Source organism: Vulpes lagopus, chromosome 19, assembly GCF_018345385.1.
Source record: "Vulpes lagopus strain Blue_001 chromosome 19, ASM1834538v1, whole genome shotgun sequence".
Lineage (NCBI taxonomy): Eukaryota > Metazoa > Chordata > Mammalia > Carnivora > Canidae > Vulpes > Vulpes lagopus.
The window spans coordinates 9,150,097-9,170,028 of record NC_054842.1 but is presented as its reverse complement, the minus strand read 5'-3'; positions in this window follow the sequence as shown (position 1 = coordinate 9,170,028).

Sequence of the window (19,932 nt, the reverse complement as noted above, 5' to 3'; positions counted from 1 at the left end):
TAGAGGATATGACCAAAGCAAACCTCTCTGATAAACCTCCCCTGAGATCTGAATGACAAAGACCTAGTTATGTGAAAATCAAGGGGAGCCATGTGCTAGGCAAAGAGAAGATCACATGCAAAAATCCAACGAGGGCAATAAGTGTAGCTCCTCAATTTCCTGGATACCCCTCCATCTGCCTATCTCCTCCTCCATCCTGCCCCCCCACAGTTTTATGTGGGAGTTTGTCCACAGTCTGCTTCAGTTGAACAGGTAAGCTCCTATCCTAGTGCCAGCCCCAGAATCAGCCTTCTGTATACCATGTCCCAGGCCCTCATTGCCTGCTCTTCTCATACGTGAACTCCCCTGGGGAAGCAGGACTCTGAACTGGAAATAGCTGGCTCCCTGTGGAAGACAGTGGTGTGTGGGAGCAATTAAGATACCAAATCTACCCCCTGGGGGCTAATATCTAACATCTCTCTGGGCCCCTGGCCACTTGCCCTCCCTCCTCTGCCCTCTGTGTGATCTCACTCAATTAAGGGCCCAGCAGCTTACAGCACGACTGTTCTCGTTCTCATCTATACAATGGGCACGATTACAGTGCCTACTCTTGGGAAGATGAAACGAATTATTATGTGCAGAGTGCTTGGAGCTCTCTGTCTAGCATCTGGAACTCAACCATGTTAATTTCTTAGTATTATCGGTAACTATTAGTTTTAATATATCCTTCTCACCTCCAGGTGGAGTTCCTGTCTTGTTCATCTAAGTATCACTGGTGCTTATCAAAAGTGCCTAGAAGGCACTGTGTAAATGTCAAATAAATGAACGCACGGATGAAAGAAATGATTAGTGAATTCAGTAATTCGTCCGACTAACATTTACTGAGCACGTGCTTCATGCCAGGTTCCATTTAGGAGGCTGAGGATAGAGATGAACAAGGCGGAATTTATCCCTGACTTCAGGGAACTTGGGTTTAGAGAGAGAAGACAACGTATTAAAGCAGGCAATTTTAGAAGGGAGCGACCCTGTGAAGGAAATCAAAACCAGGTCAGTCCATGAGAAGAGGACTGGCCGTTGCTTTAGGTTGTGTGGTCAAGGGAAAGCATGTCTGAGGAGGTCAGCCTGGGGACACCGGAGCCGGTCCCGACGACTGGAGGTGGCAACCTAGGGGCAAGAGGTAGGCGGACGGGTGGTGAGCACGCCGGCGGCAGCGTGCACCAAGGGGAGCAGCAGCCGCTGGGCGAGGCCTCGCCGCGTGCCGCGCACACCTGCCGCCGCACCTGCCGCCCGGCACAGGCTCCACCTCCCGCCCGGAGTGGGCGGGGCCGGGAGGGGCGGGCCGCGGGCGGGGGTGGGGGCGGGGGCGGGGCGGGGCGGGCCGCGGGCGGGGGTGGGGGCGGGGCGGGGGCGGGGCGGGCCGCGTTCCCACCCGCCGTCTCCAAGGGGACGGTGACGTCACCCGGGCCGCGGGGTTCGGGGCGTTCGGGCGGCTGCAGCCGTTGCCCGGAAACGCCGGGCGGGCGCGCAGCCAGGGGCCGGCTCCGCGCGGCAGACGCTGGACGCCGGTCCGCGCCGTCCTGGCCGGCCCTAGCTCGGAGCCTCCCTCCGCGGCCCGGGCGGGTGCGGGTTCCGGGCCTCACCCCAGTCGCGGCCCCACCCGGGGCCGACCTGCCGGGCAGGGCGCCTCCTCCCTTTCCGTCACTCCCCGTGGCTGCTGCTGCTGCTGCTGCTGCTGCTGCGTCCTGCGCTGTCCACCGGTCCCCGTCTCCGCCGCCAGCAGGCTGCCTCGGACCTCCGCCCATTCCCTGTCTCCTGGGCCGCTGCCACAGCCTCCCAAGTGGTCTTCCTCGCCGCCCCCGGTCCGTCCTAACAATCTGCAGTTCACCTGGCAGCCAGATCTTCTGAGAGTTTACTAGATCAAGTTGTTCCCCTGTAAATATCCTCCAGTGGCTTCCCAGCTCGCTCAGTCTGAAATCTAACTCTTCTCTGCCTTCAAGACCAGAATGATTTGTCTCTGCCTTCCCCTCCCGACTTTTTTGCCCCTACTCTCTTCCTCACACACATCTCCCTAGTTACATGCCTTGATTCTCACAGAATCTTTACCAAACCGATTCCTGCCTCAGGGCCTTTGCACTTGCTGTACCCGCTGCTTGGAAGTCTCTTCCTTCAGATCTTCAGTGGCTGGGCTCCTGATCACTCAGATCCCGTTTAAATGTCTCTCCAAAAAGGCTTTCTTGAGCCATCCTTCCCCTTCCTATTGCACACACACACACACACACACACACAGACACACACACACCTGCCCCCATCAAGAGGCCCTCCAACAAGTTACCATGTTATTTCAGGTTTTTATGAAGACCTCACGATATGAAATTATCTTGCTCACGCATTTGCTTATTGTCAGTGTTCTCACTACTATTCCTGTATAGCAAATCACCTCAAACTTAGTGGTTTAAACAACAACCATTTTATAATAGTCATTAATTCTGTGGGCCATGAATTTGGACAGAACACAGTGGAAATGGCTTGTCTCTGTACCATAATGTATGGGGCCTCGCCTTAGCTGGGAAGACTTGAAGGTTGAGGTAATCTAACAGCTAGTGTCTGGAAACATCTGAAAGCTCATCCACTCGTGTCTGGCAGTTGATGCTGGCTCTTGGCTGGGATGTCAGCCAGAGCACATGTGCACAGCCTCTACATGTGGCCTGGGCTTCCCCATGGCATGGCAGTCTCAGGGTAGTTGGATTTCCTACATTTCATCTCGAGGATCCAAAGGCACATGTCCCAACTAACAAGGCAGAAGCTACACTGCCTTGTCTCACCCAGCCTTGGAAATCACACAAAATCACTTCTGCTGCATTTTGTTGGTTACAAATGAGTCACAAGTCTGCCTCAACTGAATGCAAGGGGTATGAGACACTACCTTTTAATGAAAGGAGGCAAATATCTAGAAGAACATGTGGCCATTTTTGGAGGGTGCCATGTCCATCCACATGGAATCTTCTCCCACTGGAATATCACCTCCATGACAAATCATTTCTCATTCGTTTATTGATACATCCCCTGTGAGTGCTAGAATGGTACAAGAGCACTTAGTAGGTGCCTGACCCATGTTTTAGAGTGAATGAAGGAAGGTTTTTCTTTCCAGGAGGCTTTGGAGCCCAGCTCTTCTCCCCATAAGCGTATTTCCTCCTCCAGTCCTTGATTTTAGCCTGGTCTGCTCTGGAGGAAGCCCAGTGTTTGCATTGGAAGATGGGAGTCAAGTACAGTTGTTTGTTTCTTTGGCGGGAAGGGGGAGTTATTGGAGATTGGGAAAGCCAAATGAAGTTCTGGCACAGTATTCTACTGTAAAGGCTGTTGAAAACCCAATCTGACTCTGGAAATGCCCTAGAGAGGACTGCAGTTAGTCCTGTGGACCACAGGGAGAAGGAAAGTGACCCAATGGAAATAGAGCTTTGGAGAGGTGCCTGGGGCAGCAGAGAGGGGGGTGGGGGTTGGAATGCCTAGTAGAAGCTACTGCGGAGATCTGGGCAATAGGCGACTGACTCTGAAGCCACCCACAAGCCTGTTATGGTATGCACATTTTCCCTGCTTTGTTATTGGGGAAGAACTTTCCATCTGATCTTCCCACAGTCCTGAAGCCCCATACAGTTTCTTCTCTTTGTTTTCTCCCTTTTCCCTGAGAATTAGCCCAGACTTTTCTTGATCCACCTCCTCACATCACTCAGCCCACTTTCCAAATCTCTCTCTGCCTTTCCCCACAGTTCCATCTCCACCGGCGCTCTGGGACTTGGGATGTCCTGTTGCAGCAACAAACATCCCGATGTCCTCCCCACCTCCGGTGACCCCTCCAAACTGTCAGCCCTCCAGCCCAGCCCTGCAGGGATTCTTCACCAGCTCTAACCACAAAATTCACATTCCTTAAGGTCATTCAGGGCTCTTCCGGTAAAGCTGCTACCTGTGTTTATAGCCTTTCTCCATCCACCCCCACCCCCAACCTCCTAATAAGTCTATCCAGGGTGTGTCACCTTGGTTTTGCCCAGAGCCAGCTTACTCACTGGTCACAGCAGCCAGGGGGCCTGGAGCCCACAATACTTTTAAGGGCCCATGAAAATGTTTTAACATCTTCTACAATCAGAAAGGGAAAAAAAGGGAATTTTTAGGTAGAAAAAAAACCTTTTTTTTAAGAGATTTTATTTATTCATGAGAGACAAAGGGAGAAGCGTGGGGAGCCTGATGCGGACTTGACCTAGGGACTTCCAGGCTGATGCCCTGAGCCGAAGGCAGAGGCCCAACCAACTGAGCCACCCAGGCCTGCGGAAGAAACTGTCTTAACACTTAACATTGCCATATTAGTCTTTATACCACCACAGTTATAAAATCTATTTTTAAATACTTCTTTTATGGAGGAGGACTCCGCTCCGAGGCACCCTCTTCAAGGAAGCAAAAGCCATCAAGAGTGTCCTTCTCTGGCCTCTCTCAACCCTATGCAGTTTGGGAGTTTGGAAAACTCGACGGGAACCTTTTGGGTCAGTTCCTCCCTGTCCTCACCGAGCTGTTCGTGCCTGCACATCAGTCCACCCCACCTAACTTCCCAGGAAAATTCAGGCCGAGGCTCAAGCTGGGAGCCCTCGGGAACGCGGGGCGGCTGCGCGCGTGGGGCGGGACCTCGGGGGGCTCGGCCGGCCCCGCGGAAGAAGGAAGCTGCCCCTGCGGTCCCCTCTCTTCTTCCCCAAAAGCTGCTCACTCCTCCTTCCGCCGCACCCCCCCCCCCTCCCCCGTGAGGTTTCGGACGAAAAAGTGCCGCTGAGAATTCCCAGAAGGTCCCGGATGTGAAGTCACCGCGTGAGGTCACCGAGCCTGGTTCCAGGAATCCAGCCTGGGGGGAGGCAGGGAAGTGCCCCACGCGAGGCAGCGAGCGAGCCGGGCGCGGTGGGCGGGGCTCGGGCCCACGCGAGGCCCCAGCCGACCCCGAGGGCAGGGCGGTCCCCGGACAAAGGGCTCCACTTCTCCCACGGCCCGTGTGCCGAGCCGTGTTCACCGGGATCAAAGAGCCTGATACTGCCTGATATGGGAATGGGTGGGGAAACGGGAGCAGGCGGGCTGGGCGAGGCTGGGCCTTCCAGGTTGGAGAACGGCTTCCCAACACCAACAGAACTTTTTTTTTTTTTTTTAAAGATTTTTTATTTATTCATAGAGACGCAGCTAGAGAGAGAGAGGCAGAGACACAGGCAGAGGGAGAAGCAGGCTCCATGCAGGGAGCCAGACGTGGGACTCGATCCTGGGGTCTCCAGGATCACGCCCTGAGCTGCAGGCGGTGCTAAACCACTGCGCCACCGGGGCTGCCCCCAACAGAACTTTAAAGGCACCTACCCTTGAACCTGACGGTTGCGGGCCTAGGGATTTGTCCTGCAGACAAGACTGCAAGGATAAATTCCCGAGGTGGCTCGTGGCAGCATTGTTTGTTGATAGACCAGAACGTGACTGGGAGAGAATCAAGAGTACCGGCCCTACAAGCCTGAAGTTGTCCTTTACCAGGATGGGGAGGACGGGGAGGAGCCAGGCTTTTAGTGAACAGGGTGAGGGATCAGTAGTCTGAACTACTTATGTGGGTCAGGAGTTCAGGGGTGATAGAGATCTCAGAGTTATTTGGAATTTGTAGCAGAGATGTTTCCAGAGGGAAACAGCTGATGCACTTGGATTGAGAAATTTGAGGAGGGATTAATAAAAGAGCCTTTTACACAAGGGTAGCAGGGTGTAGAGAAACCAACAGGACAAAGTAGGACCCCTGGACCAGTAGCAATGGGGACTTGACCATCTTTAGTTCTAATGGGGGAAAGGGGAGAGTTGCTGGCACCTGGGGACAGAGAGAGTGAAGTGAAGCAGGCAGTATCTAAACTTGTGTGGTTTCCTCCAGGGAAGGGGACTTGCTTTTGAGACACAAGTTTGGATGTTGCACACTGACCGGAGTGGAGAGCTTTGGTGGAGGAGTGTAGCTAGTCCCTGGCAACCCTACATGGAAAACATATATCCTGACCTCTCTCACCTCCCTCTGAACTCATGTCTGTGTTGGCCAGCGGTCAAAGCCCATGGAAAGCCAGACAGCTCAGCTCCCCCAGTGCAGAGCTGGGAGGAGGGTGGAGAACTGGTCTGGGCCAGCAAATGGAGGAATGGAAGAACCCAGCACAGGGGTCAGTAGTAGGGTGCTCTGCAAGGCCACGGCAGAAGAGGCTGCTTAGGAGGTGAGCACAGGTAGAAAAGACGCCAGGGTCGCTGCTCTGATATTTAGGGAATGAGAGATAAAATAGAACCAGGAGAGGGTCCTCCAAAGCTGCATTGATTGAGACAGGAGAACAAGGAGAGCCATGCTCAAGGCCTAGTGACAACAGTGTGTCTAGTCGGAAAGAGGGAGGGAGGGAAAGAGCAGGAGGGCTGGGAAGTATATATACCCCTTTAGGTCAAGCAGGATGAGCGATATATATGTCTGTGGGGGCAGGGTATGAATAATGTACATACATTGCTTCTAGAAAAAGGCAAAAAGAAAAAGCCCTGTTAATATGCTTCTAGCAGAGACCTAGGATAAGCAGAGAGAATGAGACTCAATTTTTTATTTTCTTCCATTTGGGATATTTTTAACAAAGTACATGTATGAATTTTATCAAAGGGAAGAAAAAATAGTTGTTGTTTTTCTTAAGAGTCTTCCATGATGGATGCCTGGGTGGCTCAGTGATTGAACATCTGCCTTCAGCTCAAGGCATGATCCCTGGGTCCTGGTATTGAGACCCTCAGTGGGCTCCCTGCAGGGAGCCTGCCTCTCCCCCTATGTCTCGGCCTTTCTCTCTCTCTCTGTCTGTCACAAATAAAATAAGTAAAATCTTAAAAAAAAAAGTCTCCCATGGCAAGAGAGATATAATTTTACAGAAAGAGCAGATCCGTAGTTTTCCCTAATAATAACTGGAAGACAGTCTTGGGGTAGCACTGGGATTTGAAGCAAATGGACGGGATCCTGGGAGAGGCAGGGCTGAGGAGTGTTGCTGGAAGAATCTCTCTGTGTCAGTCCAGCCAGTGCCTTTAAGAGCAGTGACCTCGGAAATCTGGTTCGAACTATGTTCTGTTTGCACTGTAATCCCCTCTGTGACTTGCCCTACCCCCCTGCTTTGCACAATCCAAGACTTCAGGAAAACTTAATCCTTCACATTTTAGTAACTTTTTAGTAATTGTACATGTCATGCTTTAAGTATTTTCAATCTTGTATATTAAAAAAATAAATAAATCCCCTTCCTTGGAAGAAATCGCATAAGCTTGGATGTAGTCATCTTGGAAGACAGTGATTGCTCATAATTCTCTCTCTGCTGAAGCTATGCTTGGACAAGGTATTTCTTCCCTGCAGAGCACAGAATCCTTTGGAATAGAAGCGCGTGCATGTGTGTGTGTGTGTGTGTGTGTGTGTGTGTGTGTTTTCCGATTAAGAATCAGCTTCAAGTGGATATTACTTCAGGATCATGCGCTGATTCTTATCCCCATGGCGGATCCTGAGGACAGGGACCCAGCCTGAGGAGCCTCAGGCCAACTTCAGGAAACTTCTCTGAACCACTGGAAGTCGCATTGGGAAGCCCATGTCCCCTCCTTGGGCTGGGAAGGGGTACTCCCAGTCTGATAGACTTGAGACTTTTCTGACTTGGGGTTTCCCCAAGAAAGAGGCCAAAAGAGCCACCAGCCTCTCTCCCCCATCCTGGGGACTGGCTGTGACATGCTAATCTGGGTTCCACTTCCCTCTCCATTTCCCACTCCTAGAATAACAAACTTCTCAATATGCCCTATGCCTTTGAGTCTCTTTGTCTCTGTCCTGCTGAAAAGAAATTTCTGTAGGAGGAGAGACCTTGTGTGTGTTACATGCCACTACTAATCAGTGACTACAGGAGTGTCTGGCACAGGTTGGTAAACAGCATGCATGAATGCCCAAAAGGACTTGTCCACAGCACTACCTACATTTCAAGAAGACTCTACTAACCATCGTTCACTACAATCTCTGTCATCTCAGAACTTGGTTCCTGACGTTGGCGGCCTCCACTTAGTGGTATACCAGAGCTGGCACAAGCTCCTGGAGAGCTGCCTGGAGTGTGCCCATCTCTTCCCAACTTCTCTTGCAGTGCCAGTAGTTTGAAGTCAACCAAGGTAGGAGAATTTACACTGTGGAAATTGGCAAACACTGCAAATCATGATTTCCCCCACCCCCACCCCCAACTGATTGTTAAACATTTACCAGAACACTACTGCCTCAGATCTTGTTTCTGCCACTTACAAGTTCAGTGATTCAGAGGAGTCACATGATCACTCTGAGCTTCACTTCTCCAGAATATGGAGATCCCATAGTATCTACCTAATAAGATTGTCTGGAGGATTAAATGCAAATAAATACATTCTGTAATGTGTTTAGCACAATGTTTAGCTTCTGGTAAATACACAGTACACTTTAGTACGGGTTCCGGGTATCTTTGGCTGCATAACAAACCACCCTCAAAATTCAGTGGCTTAATATGCACTTATTTTGCTCATGAATCTATAATATGGTCAGGACTTAGTAAAAGCCCATAACTGGATAGGCACAAAGGCTGGGATCATCTGAAGCCATGTCCACTCATATATGTGGCATTTAAGGCTGGCTGTCAGGGGCCCTTAGCTGGGGCTTGATCAGAACACCTATATATGGCTTCTTCCTGTAACCCAGGCTTCCTAGTAATCCAGTGGCTGAGTTTCAAGGGTAAGTGTCCCAGGAAACAGCCAGGCAATAGCTATATTTACCTTGGAAATCACACAGTTATCACTTCTTCCACGTTGTATTCATGAGAAGCAAGTCACCAAGGCTGGCCCAAACTTCAGGGGAGAGGAATTAGATTCCCTCTTTTGATAAGAAGAGTGTGAAAGAATTTATAGACATGTTTTTAAACCATCACAACTGTTATTATTGTGACCTTTAGGATACTATAGCTTCTCATGAGTGAATTATCCCACTTCTTAGCTCTCTCCAGGAGGGCAGGGATCCATTGATTCATTAAGATCCTTCTCCCTCACTGCTCCCCAAGTGAACCTAGGACCCTGTTTGCTGCAGAGTTCAGTAAATATTATAGAAGTGAATTTCTCCTTGCAGGAGCTGGCCTTGGACATTTGTGCTCTACTGAATGACACCCCTGTTGGTCTCATAGAAACCAAGGTGAGAGACCTGGGCAGGGCACAGCCAGGAGGGCAGGTGGTTTTACCAGCGGGACCGTGACCCCGAGAGCCTCTATTCATCCTGGGGTTGTGGGTGACCACAACGGTAAGTTTGTGGCTTAAGCAAACTTTCTCACAAGCCTGCTGTGAAGATGGAATGGCAAATAACTGTCTGGGAGTCAGATCATGGGCTCATGATAGCATTTCTGTCTTGGTGTTAGGTGTCCCAGTCTGTCGACTGAAGTAAGAAAAGGTCTGTGGGTTGGGTATTTGGAATAGATGATCATATTATTTAGAAAGCTGAGCTAGAACCCAATTTCTTCTTCTGGAAATAGTTGACAGGGTCACAAGCTTCTCTCATAGCAAATGGGGAAAAAAGCAGAAAGAAATCTCTCCTCTTCTGCTATGGACATGAATCCATCTCACAGTATCTTTGAGATCCATGGAACTAGGATCAAAGAGAGAAGCATGTGTGTGTGTATGGGATGCTTGGGGAGGACTTCTTCAGGAAAGACTCAGGAAAGAAAGACCCAGAAAAACCTTCATTTAAATGGTAGGGGCAGAAAGCAGGAGGCTGGACAATAAGCTGGGAGGGGCTCAGGGTAATGTGGAAGTGCAGAGCAGTCAGGCCAGCCCATCATCCACCCCCATCCCTTATTCCTCAAGGTCCCTGTGTGCCACATCTGGGTCAGGAGTTCTGGTCAGACCCTTCAATACAGCCCCTGAACATATTGGGGCCGCCTCCTGCACTGATTCCATCACAAGGAACTGGGCTGCCTGTGACCATAGAATGACCACTGGCTCTGGACCTCAGGCATTTGTAAAATCAGCAGAGTCATCTAGAAAAGACTTTCCTAAAGTGTGTTCATGAATCTCATGGCCAGCAGGGAATTTCAGGAAAAAAAAATACTATCTTGGGCTCATTTCCCCCAGAAGTGGACCCTGAAAGGCACCTGGGTGGCTCAACAGTTAAGCATCTGCCTTTAGCTCAGGGTGTGATTGAGGGGTCTCGGGATCCAGTTCTGCATCGGGCTCCCCAAAGGGAGCCTGTTTCTACCTCTACCTAATGTCTCTGCCTCTCTCTGTGGGTGTCTCATGAATAAATAAATAAAATCTTTTAAAAAAAGAAGAAGTGGACCCTGAGACAAATATTTGAGTAAAAGTGTTTCACTTGGGAGGTGATCCCATTAAGTACTAATGGAGAGAAGGGGAGACAGGGAAGGAAATCAACACAGGGTGCATTGACGAGTGTTTGCTGCTGTCAGCAACATGGCTCAGAGAGCCCCACTCTAGCCCACTCAGTTTAAGGTCCACATCTGGGGCATTAGCTCCCTGGCACTTCTAGCCTGCCCTGTGTGCCAGTTGAGCATGGTCCTGTGACAAGAGAAACACCCCAAGTTGAGTGTCGCATGTGTTTTCAGTGAGAAGCCATCAGCGTATGTGGGAATTGTGAGTACAACAAGACACAAGTAGTACAACAAGACACAGCAATTTTGTTCTTGTACATTTCACAATGAGATAAGTGGGGCGTCTGGGTGGCTCAGTCGGTTGAGCATCTGACTCTTGACTTGGGCTCGTGACCTCACGGTCATGGGAATCAAGCCCTGTGTAGGGCTCCACACTCAATGTGAAGTCTGCTTGAGATTCTCTCCCTCTCCCTCTGCTTCCCCCTCAGATAGATAAATAAATCTTGGTGCAGCTCTTTCTGCGAACAGGTCCTGTCCCCATGTTTTAATAAAACTACCTTTTTTTGTGAATAAATAAATCTTTTTTAAAAATGTGAGATAAATGATGATTTCCATAAAAATCCATTACTTTGCAATAATTATCATGGTTTTGTAAGTGCATCTGGGCTACAAGAACTTATGTGGCTAGTTTAGTTCAAGCTCATATGTAGTAAAGAGAATGCCATTAACTGTAGTTCAACTTGCTAAGTAAGATATTTTCAACCATGTTCATGTTATTGTTTACATGTTATATTCCCATTTTATTGTCACTATTGTATGGTAGTGTGGCCCCAAATCATAAAGACGGAACAGTAGTTCCAAAGACGTTCATTAAAGCAAAAAAGCTGTATTGGAAATAGTAACAAAAGTGTGCTATATCAAATGCAATCATATATACCAGGATAGATGAGTATGTAGAAGGAGATGATTTTACACAAGTAGAAAAAAAAGCACGAATTAGTAAGAAATGTGAGAATGGATATCTGAAAATAGGATTTTTTAGCTGGTAATGCATTTCCTCTAGTCCCTGAGGCATCATCTATTATGAAACTTTGTTAAATAATGGCATGAGGCCCACTGAGACTTTTGCATCATCTTCACATCAGGCCCTGCAAGCTAAGTCAGAACACCCATCTAATCCTTCCAGAATATGGGTGAAATAATCATGTCTGTGTGATAATGATGCATCTTGCCACTAAAGACAGAGAAAAGATCAAAACCAGAGAAGCACCATTAAAGTTGTCTAACTTACAGTGAAAACCAACACACAGTTCAAACTGTGGCTTGTAAATTGAGTCATAGGCTACTGGGGAAAAGCAGAGCAAGCTTTTGGCAAAATTACTTGATCAAATAACACTTTCGGATGTCACATAAAATCAATAGCACATAGTGTGAAAGAGCAATTTCTATCCTGAGTGAGTGCTGGCAGACAATTGCTTTATTGTTGAATAAAACCACTTGTGGCCTTGTTCATTGTCGATCCCGAATTTATTCCATCCCTTCTTTCTTGATAACAGATTCCTGATTTTGATCCATGCACCAACGTCTCCAGTCTCAGGCAGTTAATTACAAGTAGTCTAAATCAATCATAACCAGCTCATTTCCCACTTTCCCAGTCTCCCTGGCTGCATTAAGAGACCACAAAACCAATTCTGGCCAATGAAGTATGATGGGAAGTCTGCTGAGGGTACATCTATGAAAGCTTTTGTTTTTGTTTTTAATAAAATGGGTATACATGCTGGTACCCTTCTTCCCCCTCTTCCTAACTTAACCATGGTCATGATGTCTGGTGATGGGCTGCCATCTTACAAATATGAAGCAACCAGCACAAGGTAAAGGCTGAGAGAATTCTAGAGACATCAGCACTGGCATTACTGAATGTCAGTGGCTGCCTACTTCCAGCCTCTCTGTTACAGTACAGAAAGAAGTAAACCCCTGTATGTTTAAAGCCACTGTAATTTGGATTCTCTAGTACTGGTAGTTGAAAGCATTCCTAATGGGTGTACCCCAGATGTGTCAGCTCTCCACATATTTTCAGAAAAACATGAGGGAAATGTACCTGATGACTCTTTGTTCTATTTATCATGAAATTCCCTTGCAAGATCAGATGAATGAGCTTCTGGCTTCCAGGTGGGGTTAGCTATGGGGACCCTAGCAGGAAAAGGAGATAGAGAAGAGTGAAAATGGGCATTCGGTCCCTTGGTTCCCTGCCTGTGAATCACCCTGTGTTGGATGAGTTCTTCAGTGGGGGCTGCTGGGCCTCCCAAGGTAGCCAGCCTCCTGTGCTCAGTTCTCTTCTTTCTGGTGACCATGCCCTTTCCCTTCAGGCCTGTTGATGCTAACAGCTCTGTGGTACCGTCCAGCTATTGCAACATCCCCCGAGGTGCTCCTACACCTACATGTTTGTAAATAGTCCTTGTAAACAAGCCTTCCCCAAATCATCCTACTCTGAGTGTGCCTTTATCTGTTGGTATGCTGACTGACCTACCAGCATCCATCCATAGCTTTAAAAGAAAACACGCGCACACAACTTGCATCAGAGTACAAACCACACACCACGGTATTCACAAAGACCAGCTGTCAGGCAACAATCTGGCTCCTGATCTCGATATGTGTGAAAACAAGCAGCAAGAAGAGTCAATGCACTCAATTCATGGCCTCTCTGACTATGTCTCTTCAAATACTGTGCAGAGAAATGGACAGCGAGTACAAGACACTGTTGAACTAAGCATGCTGGCTAGTGGGGAGAGATTCACATGAGGCTCTGAAATAAGACACGACATACAGCATCCTTTTGTGGCCCTGGCAGCTCTTGGCTATCCATGGCTAGTTTGAGCAGCAGGTTCAATATCTTGATTACCCTGAACCTTTGGCTTCAGGGTGGGACTAGAGCCATTTTTCATGTTGAGGCTAAGGTATCAAGGATTTGAAGACAGAAGTGGGCTGTCAAAGGCTCAGCCTTTGAGAAGATGACTCCTTCCCTACATTTGAAGAATTTTCTTCTCTTGGCAGAGAAATCAATCAATACAAAGGCAACCACTAGAAAAATTAGAAACAGACTATAAACTTTCAAATCATCAGACAAAAATACAAACACATGTGCGCACATACATGCATATCAAAGAAGACCAAGAAATACACATGGTAAAACAGAAAACAGAGGAAGCATTAAAATGGAAAACATAACAGAGATAAGATGACAGAATTAAGACTTATCTATTAGTTATATCAACAAATGTAAATAGAATAAACCCATCCTTACGATAGAAAAAAAGACTCTCACGTTGAATTGTAAAACAATTTCCTATTGTATGTTGTATGGAAGAGATGTATCTTTACCAAAATAACTTAGAAAACTTAAGAAGATAATGTAAACCAAGTTATACAAGAAAATACCATCAGTCAGGGTTAAATGGAAAATGAAAATGTTAAATGAGACACAAGGAAGCTGAACAGGAGAGAGAGCAGGACTGACATTAAAAATCTAGTTTTTAGGGCAGCCCTGGTGGCACAGCGGTTTAGCACCGCCAGCAGCCCAGGGGGTGATCCTGGAGACCGGGGATGGAATCCCACATCAGGCTCTCTGTATGGTGCCTGCTTCTCCCTCTGCCTGTGTCTCTGTCTCTATGAATAAATAAGATAAAATATTTAAAAAAAAAAGAATCTAGTTTTTAGAAACCACTATGCACTTTTATAATAGCTTCAGGGATGCCTGGGTGGCTCAGTGGTTGAACATCTGCCTTTGGCTCAGGTCCTGATCCCAGGGTTCCGGGATAGAGTCCTGCATTGGGCTCTCTGCAGGGAGTCTGCTTCTCCCTCTGCCTGTGTCTCTGCCTCTCTCTGTGTCTCTCATGAATAAATAAGTGAAATATTTTTTAAAAATCTCTATGCTTCAAAATCAAGAATAAGATATAACAGTTCAGAATAACAATATACAGATAATACAGGTAGAAACTGGATCGAGCACAAGAAGACAGTTTAATCGACATTATCAGCTCATGACTTATCAAGAAAACAAATGGTAAGAAGGAATGTGGAGAATCTGAATAGTAATTAAATGTGATTGAACTTGAGAGGCCAAAAAAAAAACCCAAACAAACAAACAAACAAAAAAAACCCTCAAAATACCAGCAAATACAAATAACAATATCTCAAAAGAATCATCCATCATATCCAAGTAAGTTCATCCTAGTAAAGCAAATGGTTCAGTAATATTAGAAAATCTCAGGCAGCGTCGCTTTCAGCCCAAATCCTGGAGTCCCGGGATGGAGTTCCACATCGGGCTCCCTGCATGGAGCCTGCTTCTCCCTCTGCCTGTGTCTCTGCCACTCTCTCTCTCTCTGTGTCTCTCATGAATAAATAAATAAAATTTTAAAAAAATTAGAAAATCTCTAATAGAACATATTAATAGATCAAAGGAGAACTATATCTCAATAGATGCCGAGAAGACATTTGACAAATATCCCATCTCCATCCTTTATTAAAACAAACAAAACTGTAACAGACTAGCAAAATTATGTATGACTGAAAATTGCACAACTATTAGAGACGAGAAGAGAATTCGGGGTAATGGCAGTTTCCAAGATTAATATGCAAAACATCCTTTACATAAAAAAACATACAACTTATCAGAAAATATAATAGGAATAAATTGCAATTACAATAACAAAGATAAGATATTTTAAAGACATCTAGGGGTCTTTACATAGATAATACTAAAATTAGGGAAACTTCTATCCTGTGCTTTTGAATAGAAAGAACACAATATTGTAAAAATGTCAGTGCTTCATTAATCTATTAATTCAATATGATTTTTTTTGGTCAATGTGATTTTAATTAAAATATTCACTGTATTTTTGTTTGTTTGTTTGTTTGTTTGTCAGGTGGGGAACTTATCCAAAAAAGTGACATGAAGCTCAAAAGGGCAAATAAATATGAGCCAGTAATGTCCTGCAAGAGAAGAGTAACACGGTGGGGCCAGACATATCAGAACACATTATGAAATTATAATTTGTAAAGCAATTTGGTACCCAGTGATGAAATAGAGAAGCCAGTGGACCAGAATAAAAACCAGATATTTTATCTGTTTAAGTAAGGTGACATTTAAATTAGAAGAAAAAAGTGGCTGAAAAATTAATCATTTTGGTAAAAAATAAAGTGGGAATGCTATTCCATTCCTGAAGTCAAAATAAATTCCAAATGGATAAAGGATTTACATATTAAAAATAGACCATAAAACTCTGGAGAAAAGAATAGGTGAATTTATAACATTCTGATAGGGAATGGAGCACATAAAACCCAGGGTCCCTAAATACTTAAGAAATTTGACTATGTAAAAATTTAAAACTTCTGTATGGTAAAACATACTATAAACCAAGGTAGAAAACAAGGCCAGAATGAATGCATCATGAGTGACAGAGAGAAGGGCTCATCTCCTTAATCCTCAAAGATTTAACCCTATATGAAATATGTAAAGAATATAAACCAGCAATTTAGAGAGAAATGTAAGTGGCTTGTAAAAGTCTCCACTTTACTCATACCTAGAGAAATGCCAGTGAAAAAACTAAGGCATCTTCTCCGTTTCTTGTATCAGAAGGGCAGAGATTAGTATGTTTGATCACATCCAGCACCAAGGAGAGTGTTGGGAAAGAGGCTCATTGGGATACCCTGGAGAATGAAATTGGGGCAACTTTTGGGGAGGGTAATTTGGCAATATCTGTCAAAATCCTTTGACCCAGAACTCACTGCTCAGATTTTTAATCCACAGATCTCCATTCAAAAGTCTTCCAGTTTGGACAAACAAGAGTGTTCAAGACTTGTACTTGAAGACAGTCCCCTTTCTTGGGTTTTGCTTCCCAAGACCTTAGCTCCGTGGGTCCCAAGCCCCTTTGTGAATCCAAATCCACTCGAAGGCTGGTGAAAGACAGGTTGCTTGGCCCCACTGCCAGAGTTCCTAACTTAGTGGGTCTGGGGAGACCCAAGAATCTGCATTTCTAACAAGTTCTCGGGTGATGCTGAGGCTGCTGGTCTGAGAGCCATCCCTTTAGTTTGTTGTGGGGGCTAGAGTGGGTGGCAGGATTGGGGCCTAAAGGGGTGAGTTCCTTTGAGAGGAGGAGGATGAGGCAAGGTGGAGTTGAGCAGGACTCCCCAGCCCAGGACTGGGGAGAGGAGGAGGTGGTGGAGAGGGCTGCTCAGAGAGGAACCTTTGGGCAGCTTAATTCCCATTCCCAGCCTCGCTAAAGACTCCTTCCACCCCCACCCCAACTCAGCTGTTTCTGAGATAGCAGCTACTCTCTGTGAATCCGTAGGCTTTGGCGAGGAGCACATTAGCTACGAGCAGACAACATGGACTGAAAATCAGAGAGCCAGGCCATCCCTGAGGTGCCCCCCCATTCCTCAGTCAAGCCTCGGAGTTGGTGGGATTGGGGTAGCATACTGGAGAGCATCCCCAACGAGTGAGGTAGAAGTTCTCTGGTGGACTCAGCTGCTTTGATTTGATGTTGAAAAATAACATCTTTCAAAATATGGTGCTGAGAAAACTGGATATTCACATGCAAAAGGGTGAAGTTAGACTCTGACCTGACACCATATATAAAAACTAACTCTAAACAGATTGACGACCTGAACACAAGACCGAAAACTGTAAAACTCGCAGGTGCAAAATAACAGGAGGCTCCCTGCACCTAAGGATCAGGGCTGGAATAAAATTCTTACCCATCTAAGGAATCTAAATAGTTGTACATGACCTGTGAGCACCAGGTATCCCTCACTGGTCAGGCTGACTTCCTGGTGGAAGGCAGAGAACAACGGCATCCTTGTTCCCTGATTGCCACTCCCTCCCTCTCTCCTCCTTTTATCCACGTGAAACTTACAGCAAGGTATACAAATCTGAAGCGTAGAACTTGAAGTTTTACATATGTGTGTATCTGTCTAACCACTGCCCCGATCCATATAGAGAACATCTCCAGCATCCCAGAAGGCTCTCTTATGCCTTTCCCCGTCAAAACCCCCAAAGGTAATGCTCTCTCTCATGGTTTAGTTCCACTGCTTAAACTTCATATAAATAAATGGAATTACAGTTACTGCTCTTTTGAGCTTGCCCTCTTTTAGTCAATATAATGTTTTAAAGATTCACCCTGTGGTGGCATGGGGCAAGCATTTGTTCTTTTTTATTGTTATGTAACATTCCACCGCAAGATAAATCAGTTTGTTTCCATTCATCTGTTGGACATCTGAGTTGTTTCCAATTCTAAGTTATCAGGGATAAAGATGCTATACAATTTTTGTAAGTGGCTTCTGGTGGGCACAAGCACTTTGTTTCCCTCTTGGGAAAGCACTGAGAAATAGAAGTAGATGATCATAGAGCTTACCTATATTCAGTCTTACTAAGTGATTCCAAAGTGATTACATCAATTCATCAACGGAAAATGCATGATAGATTTGGTTAATTCTCAGTTTTCCCACATTTGACATTATCCTCTTTAATTTTAGTTTTTCTGATGGGATCATTCCTTTTTAAGTTTGAAAAATATTTATTTAAAACTAGTAATAATTGTTTTATTTACCTAAAATGGGTGGTCCAGGGATGCTGAATGTTTGAGAAATTTTCTGCACTCTTGTAAGTATTCAGAAATTCCCTGAGGATGTGTGGGTGTGTTCCTGCCTATGTATGTGCCACAGTCACAAATGGATGTTGCTCCAGACCCCACCCTCCTTGCCTTGGAACAGACCCTTCATTTCCCCATGAACAGGAAGAGCTTAGTTGGGATCCCAGAGGGAGATGTTTCCCATCACCAACAACATCTGGGGAACATCTGGTGAGCCCATCCCAGGACAGGGAGACACTTTACTGGAGAAAACACATCACTTATTTGATTATTTTTTTTCTCCTATATTTTCTTATTCTCTCCTTCCCTTCCTGCCCCTCAAACCCTATGACCCATTGGTCTCCCTGCTCTAAGCCCCCACTCCAGCCCTTGCCAACTCCCTGCCCTGGTCTCTGTCTTGTCCAGTTTCTCCAAAACACTGCCCCGCAGGATGCAAACCTGGGCAGCCTGAGACTCCCCATTAACTCCAGGGCTCAGCTCAGCTCTGCCCAGATGATCAGCAGGCAGCATCTTCTAGAAAGTAACTCAAGGGGATCCCTGGGTGGCGCAGCGGTTTGGCGCCTGCCTTTGGCCCGGGGCGCGATCCTGGAGACCCGGGATCGAATCCCACGTCGGGCTCCCGGTGCATGGAGCCTGCTTCTCCCTCTGCCTATGTCTCTGCTTCTCTCTCTCTCACTGTGTGCCTATCATAAAATAAATAAAATTTAAAAAAAAAAAAAAAAGAAAGTAACTCAAGGAATGTTGAAGCTGGTGGGGTTCTCTGGTCCAATGCCTCCATATTACAAGTTGGAAGACTGAAGTCCAGAGAGAGAGAGAGAGAGAGAGGACTAGAACTCCACTCCACTGTAGGTCATAGAAACCCCTTTCTCCTGGGGACCTGATCAGAGGATTTAGAGGCAGGAAGGAGGCAGCAGCAGAAGAAAAGAAAGGATTCCTTGGAACCAAAAAGGTCTGCAGCCAGCAGAAGCCAGGAGGAGGACAGGGCTGAGTGTCTGAGGGGGTGGTGGTGGGTGGGTGGCCACCTGCCATCATAGCCTTAAGGGCTGAGTCGCATCTAATGACTGATAACCCAGCTCTGGAGCCTTTAAACTCCTTCTGGGCTGTTTTAGCCACACCTGCGGCTTCAATGTACCACTGTGTGCTGATGAGCCTTCCATTTCCACTTCCAGTCCTGCACACACCTAGAGCCCCAGCTCAGCTCCCTGTACCCATTTACCAGGTACACCAAATGTATTCAACAGGTTCTTACTGAGCACTGAAGAGAGTCAGACACAGCCCCTGCCCTCCCATTACCCCCAGACAACACAAAGAAATGCACAAGTAAACCACACAACTGAGTGCAATGTAGGTGCTGGCTGGAGATGAGCATCTTGGGAGGTCTGAATCAGGATGAGGAGGCCACAGCCCCAAAACTGATGGCCAGCAACCAGGACTGGAGTGGTTATCAAGAGGTGTGGGTGGGAGGGCAGAGAGAATGCTGGCAGAAACTTAATGAGATTTAGAACAGAATACCTCACATGTAAATTCAAACTACGTGCAGCTGTACCAATATTACATGTACAGTGCGTAAATAAAAAGACGTGTATAGCTATTACAGACACTTAAATGGAGGAGCAGGGGAGTGGGGGATGGGAGCACAGAGAGAGAGGGGTGAGGCTGCCAAGGTGAGCAAGGGCCAGATTATTGGGGCTTTGTAGGCCCCACAGAGTTGAGCCTTGAGGACACTGGGAAGTCACTGGAAGCTTTTCTTCAGCTGTCCAGACACCTACCTCTACAGTTCCCCAGGGCACGCACACTCAATACAAACGCAAAGGACAAGAGCGATAGCTTCTTCCGACCTGCTTTCCTTCCATTTTTCTTCCCTGGAAAGGTAAAGGGCAAGCCGACCCCTTCTGGCCCACTCTACACAA